Raw genomic sequence first — 7,808 nt, 5'->3', positions numbered from 1 at the left:
AAAAATCCTCGTTGGAGCCGTCAAAATACTTCCTAGATCTTCTGCGGGATTTGCTCTTCTTTGCCTTCTTCTTGACTTTGCCATGCCTCTTTCCCCTCTTCTTGCTCTTTTTTATTCTTGTCACTAGAATCAGAGGAAGGAGAATTGTCCGAGCTGTCAGAAGAGGATGAACTAGAACACGCTCGAATCGCACACGTTTCTTTCTCTTTCGGGCATTCTCAAAAGTAGATTTCCAACCCAAGTAGCCAAGATAGTTGGCTGCTTGACTCTATTTTCACGATTGCTTCTTGGTCTTCATGAGTCCACTAACTTGCCGTTACTGCTTCATCGAATTCATCCTCTGTATACACCCTCTGAGTACACCCTCTGAGTTGGTGCTAGTGGTGTAGTTGTCTTCTTCAAGGCCGACTTCAGAGGTGAACGGATGGCGATATGCCTTCAAGGATGCATCTCGTCAAGTGGGTGCTTGGCCAAAAATTTTGCATATTTTGGATCCTTGGAGTACTGCAACATTTGTTGGGCACAATCATCAACCCACTGTTGATGCTGCATCTCCATTATTTTGTACGTGGTAGGTGGAGATGGGCCCCTACTCTTCAAATCTTTAGAAAGTGATTGATGTCCGTTTGAATCTTCAGTATTCTCTATCGAGCTAGAGCGTTCACATTTTTCTCCTGGTGGATTCATCAACCGAATCCGTATGTGTTGCAAGTAAAGGGATTGTACCCTGCGTTGGAGAAAAATCAAATGAGGTCTGATACCACCGTAATAGACTTGGACACCCCAAGCCAAGGATCTGGTGTAGCACACACAAGAAAACTGAAAGAATTGAATAAAAATTGAGAGAGAGACGACAAGGCACGACGAATTTTCGTGCCTAGAGAGACTGGCCCCAAAGACTGGTGCCCCTTCTCGGTATATCTTTATTATTATGCTTCACAAAGTACAATGTCCGAGGGTCCTCTTCTCTCAATAGTGCTCCCAAGCTAATCTACGGGAGAGGGACCTTGACATTTCCTTTGAAGGCCCCTGGCCAAAATCAGTACATCATATGAATGTAAAGAATGCATTCTTCTACAATGACTTGCAAAAAATAGTGTATATGGGACTAGCCACTGGGGTAGAAAGATGTGTCATCCCAAATTTGTGTGTAAATTGAAAAAAGCACTATGGATTGAAGCAAGCACCAAGAGTATGGTATGAAAGGATTGCAATGCTTTTGGTTGTGATTTGTTTCATGTGGCTGCTACAAAATACTTGTTGCACATGCAGGAGAACAAGGCAGATATTGTGAGAGTTTGAATCTACGTGGATGATTGAATGCTGGAAGTAATCATAAGGCTCGACAGGAACATGTAAAGAGTTTCTTAAAGCAAGAGTTTTGATCATCGAAAGATTGAGGTGAGTTGTGGCACTTTTTGGACATTAGGATTATGCATGGAAGACGGAAGAGGGCATTTGGCTACCATTGTTAGCTTTTGTACCTAAGCGCACACCATGGAGCTCTCCCCTTACTTCACTTTGTCTAGATTCATTGTATCTACTTACTAGACTTGCCCACCACTTTTATGCTTGCATTGACTCCACAAGATACACAGACCCATGGAGAAGCATGCACGATGTAGAAGAGATTTGAGCTTTATCTTGATGCCTAGCTATCATCATCTATGATGTCATCCAAAGCCCCCTATGCAATGGCTCAATATGTACTTGCAATGTAGTTCAATAATCAATCCAATTTGTGCTTGTTATTTTTGTGTATTGAGACTCCTAATTGTGCTTACTGTGGCAATTTTTACCACCACCATGAATGCAAGTCCAATCTATCCCCCTTCAGCTATGTACTTAACATGTGGTATCAGAGCTTAAAGCTAGGCTGTCTCTATTAGCCTAGGTTTGGGTCTTGTGTATGTGAGTAGGTTCAATATTCTATCCTAAGCTAGGCCATTTCAATCTCTCTCTCTCTCTCTCTCTCTCTCTCTCTCTCTCTCTCTCTCTCTCTCTCTCTCTCGGATGGTTGTCACTCATAACTCTTGCATTTGCATTTAGTTTTTTTTTTTTTGCATGATAAGCCTTCAAATTGATTTTATTGTGTGTGTGTGAGCATTAAATCCCGCTTTGCACTTCATTTTTTACCCTATACAGCCCAAATCCTCTGCAATTAACATATGTGTATGAAACCCCTTCACAATAGCTTCATTAAATCCCGCTTTGCACTTCATTTTTGAGCCCATTCAATCCAAATCTCTGCAACTAACATATGAGTCCATGTATCCTCAATTGGAGATCCTTGAGCTCATGAACCCTCGGTTCATTGCTACATTGAGAACAAAATATGCAGAGCACGGCTACCCGACAAGGTAACACAATTGGTGGCTTGACTTAGGGCGGTGTCTCCAAATTCAACATGATGTGGTCGCGAGGTCAATACCATTTCCTAATTTTAGGGTGGAAGCGTGGGCCTTCTTCAATATCGCCTAAAACGTAGTTAGGTCTGACAACGACTATTCACACACTATTACCCCTTGCCTCACATCCGGACGTCAACTCCCTCCAAACTCCATTTTACTCCTTGGTCGGATCCGTAGGGGAGGTCCACATGACTGCGACACATTTTTTTCTTGGAGTTTGAATTAGCGGCCCTTCTCACGCCCTCTGCTAGCTCTACCTAACTGGATTTTCCATGCTACAAGCAATCGACAACTGCTAGCTTACTGGAGGCCATTCCCGCATACTTTAAAAAAGAAAAACTGCAGCTCGAGGACTCAGCTTGGCAGGTATTTCCATTGTCTAGCCTTGTAGAAGAAACTCGATCATCTGAATTTTTTTTGCATCACCACTAAAACTTGAAAACCCCAAAGCTTGAAGGTGTAGTGTGTTAAGTATGGAGCCTGATTTACCCCTTGTAATTTTCTATATTAAAAATGCACATTTGTAAGGCCCCCATTATGAGGAGAAGCCATCGTGCGTGAAGAAAAATAAATCGCTGGAAAATAAAATCACTCGCCAGAAACCAAAATTTTAACGCCCAGTTTTGAGCCTAAGCTCGAGACTGGCTTATTCCTTTTCGCCGGAATATTATGACCGGATGGCGGCCAGAAAGTGGTCGGAAACAACCGGTCAGTTGACCGGTGGTCGGTGGTCGGAAGTCAATGGCCGGTGGCCGAATTCAAAAGTGGACTTGTCTTCTCAAGGGCGGCCACACATGGGTGGATTGGAGGGTCCGATTTGGACTTATCTACACAAGGGCGGCTACACATGGCTGCCTCTCATTAGAGAAGGCAACCCTTTTGGCCTATAAAAGGAGGCCATTTCTACACACATTTGATAGTGTGAAGTTGATGCAACAAGGTGGGTGTGAGGTGGTGAGAGTGAAGCAAGGTGGGAGCTCCAAAAGGGTATAATCCCTTTGTAACCTACTTCTTGTTTTGAAGTACTAAAGCCATTGAGTGGCTGCTTTCCCGTGGACGTAGCCCACATTGGGTGAACCACATATATCGTGTATACTCTCTCTCTCTCTCTCTCTCTCTCTATACTCTATAATCTCTTGTGTGTGTGTAAATTATCTCTCTCCATTAAGTAATCTACTCAATTATCTACTTAGCTACGTCAGATTTCTTAACAACTGGTATCAGAGCAAGATTTGCTCGTAGCTAAAGTATCTCAAGGAAAGGATTCCTTGAATTGAGTGGGAGTTATGGCGGAGGAAGGGAAGCTCAAGATCGAGAAGTTCAACGGCAAAAACTACCAAGATTGGAAGATGCAGATTGAAGATTATCTCTGCTAGAAGGACCTCTATTTGCCACTTGGCGGTCTTGCAAAGAAGCCCGCAACGATGGTAGATGTCCTTGATCGAAAGGCATTGGAAACAATCCGGTTAAGCTTGGCGTCAATAGTGGCCTTCAATGTTTCGGAGATGAAGACCACGGAGGACTTGATGAAGTCACTTGACGACTTCTACGAGAAACCATCGGCATCCAATAAGGTATTGCTCATGAAGCACTTGTTCAATCTAAAGATGGCAGAGAATGGTTCAGTTACAGAACACCTAAATGACTTTAACACAAACATAAGTCAACTTCGATCGGTGAAAATCAATTTCGATGACGAAGTGCGAGCTCTCCTTATACTATCATCTCTACCAAATAGTTGGGACAGCCTTTTGATGGTTGCAAGTGTTTCTAGCTCTGGCACAAATACTCTTAAGTTTGATGATGTTGTGGGTGTTCTTCTAAGTGAGGAAATGCGAAGGAGAAGCACATGAGAATCATCAAGTGCTGCACTATCAGTGGAAACAAGAGGAAGGCCTAAGGAGAGGTTTAAAAACCAAAAGGGTTGTGATCGCTCAAGGCGGAGCAAGTCACGCATAAAGTCAGTTCTTGAATGTTGGAACTGGGCAAGAAGGGCCACATCAAGAAGGATTGCTGGTCCAAGAAGAAGAAGGAGACAGAGTCTCAAGACAACAAGCCAACATCAAAAGCCAATGTGGCAAGTAAAATAGAGCAAGATGCTCTAATTCTCTCATTAGACAATGTGTCTAATTCCTGGATAGTAGATTTCGGGGCTTCAATCCATGCGACACCACACAAGCAACATTTCCAAGATTACACCAAAGGTAATTTTCGGTATGTATACTTGGGAGACGATGAAGCTTGTGAAATTATCGGCAAAGGTAATAGTTTGTGTCAAAACTAATGAATGGAAGCTTAAAGATGTTAGGCATGTTCCTTCTCTTCGCAAAAATTTGATCTCTACAGGACAATTGGACGATAAAGGTCACAACATTGCATTCGGAAGCAAACGGTGGAAGATCTCAAAGGGATCTTTGGTGGTTGCCAAGGGAGAAAAGGTCGGTACAATTTACTTGTGTACTATTAGCACGCAATCTTTAACTTGTGCAATAGCTACGGAAGTCGACAGTGCGGTGTGGCACTATCGGCTTGGGCATATGAGTGCCAAAGGAATGCAAATCCTTCAAACAAAGAAGCTTCTACCAGATTTGAAAGAAGTGGGCTTAGAGTTCTGTGAAGATTGTGTTTATGGTAAACAAAAGAGGGTAAAATTTCAAAAATCAGGAAATGAAAGAAAAAATGAAAAACTTGAGTTGGTTCATTTTGATGTTTGGGGTACACCATCACTTGGTGGCTCACTGTACTATGTAACATTCATAGACGATGCGACTAGAAAAACATGGGTTTATGTCATGAAGAATAAGTTCGATGTATTTTTCATATTTCAAAGGTGGAAAGCCTTTGTGGAGAATGAAACAGGTACCAAGGTTAAATGCCTCAGATCCGACAATGGAGGCGAATATTGCAGCCAAGCTTTAGAAAGTTTTTGTGCTAGCAATGGCATTCGGAGGCAAAGGACAACCCCGAGGACACCTTAACAAAATGGGATTTCGGAAAGGATGAACAAGAAAATCATGGAGCGAGCACGAAGCATGTGGCTACATGCAAGCCTACAGCTTGAGCTTTGGGTGAAAGCTATAAGTACATCTGTGTACTTAATCAACCAGTCACCCTCAACGGCATTGGATGGGGGAGTTCCAGAAGAGGCATGGACAGGTAAACCGGTATGCATTTCTCAAAGTGTTTGGGTGTGAGGCTTTCATGCACATAGATAGAAGCCTAAAACCAAAGCTAGATATAAAGTTCAAAAAATGTTTCTTCATTGGCTATGGAGAAGGTGACTTTAGGTATTGCCTATGGAATCCTGAAGATGGTAAAATCTTAAGGAGTAGGGATGTAATTTTTAACGAACAAAATATGTACAAAGATTACTTGGAAAGAAAACAAACAAAAGAAACAGGTGATGAGTACTTGGAGCTTGAGGACGGTGAAGACTCAAGGACTGCAAACGGTGACAATGTGCAACACCGTCAACCAAATGAGGAGCCTCAACTATTCCCCGAAGATCTACAAGAGCAAGTAGACCTCCAGAAAGGTTTGTTCCTTCCTTCAACCATCTCTTGATCTCAAATTCTGGAGAGCCGGAATCATACGAAGAAGCTATGCATCATGAATGCAAAGAAGAGTGGACGAAGAGCATGCAAGTGGAGATGGACTCACTACATCGCAACCAAACATGGGAGTTGGTTGAGTTGCCTAAAGGTAAGCGGGCACTTCAAAAAAAAAGGGTGTACAAGCTGAACGGGAAGAAGAAGGTGGGAAGAAAATGTACAAGTCTAGGCTTGTGGTAAAAGGGTTTTCTCAAAAGCAAGGTATTGACTTCAATAAAATATTTTCTCCTGTTGTAAAAATGAACTCAATTAACCTTGTCTTAATCCTTGTGGCTGCTCATGATCTAAATCTTGAGCAAATGGATGTAAATACAGCATTTCCTCACAGTGACTTAGAGGAGGAAATCTACATGCTTCAATCAAAGGGGTATGAAGTAAAAGGTAAGGAGAAAATGGTTTGCAGATTAAAGAAGAGCTTGTATGGTTTAAAGAAATCATCAAGGCAATGGTACTTGAAGTTTGATGGATGGATATTGATCATGGATTCACAAGATGCAACTCAGATCACTGCGTCTACACGAAGAATTTGGGAGATGGGAAGTTCATCATCCTAATGTTGTATGTTGATTGCAAGTGCTAACATGCAGGACATCAAAGACCTAAAAGAGGAGCTGTCTAAATCTTTTTCAATGAAAGATTTACGTGTTGCAAAGAGGATACTTGGTATAAAAATATCAAGGGACAGGACGAAGAAGACAATTAAGCTATCTCAAGAGGATTACATCAAGAAGGTACTAGAAAGGTTTGCAATGCAAAATGCAAAACCAGTTTCTACACCTTCGTTTGATCACTTTAAACTAACCAAGGATATGTGTCCAAAGACGCAAGAGGAGATAGCCCATATGTCTAAAGTTCCATATGCTGCAGCGGTAAGTTCTCTAATGTATGCTATGGCCTGGATATTGCACATGCAGTGGGAGTTGTAAGTAGGTTCATGGACAACCCAAGTAAAGAGCACTGGCAAGCTGTGAAGTGGATACTTAGGTATCTAAAAGGGACAACAACAAATGCTTTGTATTTTGGAGAAACTGATATTTTTCTAGAAAGGTATGCTGATGCAGATATTGCAGGTGACAAAGATACTCGAAGGGAGCACTACTGGCTATGTCTTCACGGTTGGAGGCACAGCAATAAGCTGGGATTCAAAGCTACAAAAAGTGGTCTCACTTCTACCACGGAAGCAGAGTATGTAGCAATGATGGAGGCAAGCAAAGAAATTGTGTGGCTTCACAGATTCTTAAAAGAGCTTGGATTCAAACAAGACAATTGTGTCTTGTACAGTGATAGCCAAAGTGCTATCCATCTTGCGAAGAACTCAGTCTTTCATTCAAGGACAAAGCACATTGAGGTAAGATATCACTTCATACACGCTCTTATGGAAGAGAGACAACTAAAGCTAGGAAAGGTGCATACAAGTAAAAATCCTGCAGACTTGTTTACAAAGGTGGTTAACAAGGAGAAGTTGAGCTTTTGCTCATCTTTAATTGGCATTCAAAGATAAGAAGCCAGGATGGAAAGCAGTCACAGGTTTGGTTTGGAGATCAGTCTCCAAGTGGGAGATTGTTAAGTATGGAGCCTGATTTACCCCTTGTAATTTTCTATGTTAAAAACGCACATTTGTAAGGCCCCCATTATGAGGAGAAGGCATCGTGCCTGAAGAAAAATAACTCACTGAAAAATAAAATAATTTGTCGGAAACCAAAATTTTAACGTCCACCGGAATATTCTTTTTCACTGGAATATTATGGCCGAACGGCGGCCGGAAAGTGATCGGAAAACGATCGGT

Source organism: Adiantum capillus-veneris, chromosome 27 (genome assembly GCF_014529385.1).
Source record: "Adiantum capillus-veneris isolate H3 chromosome 27, ASM1452938v2, whole genome shotgun sequence".
NCBI lineage: Eukaryota > Viridiplantae > Streptophyta > Polypodiopsida > Polypodiales > Pteridaceae > Adiantum > Adiantum capillus-veneris.
This window is presented reverse-complemented; position numbering follows the sequence as displayed.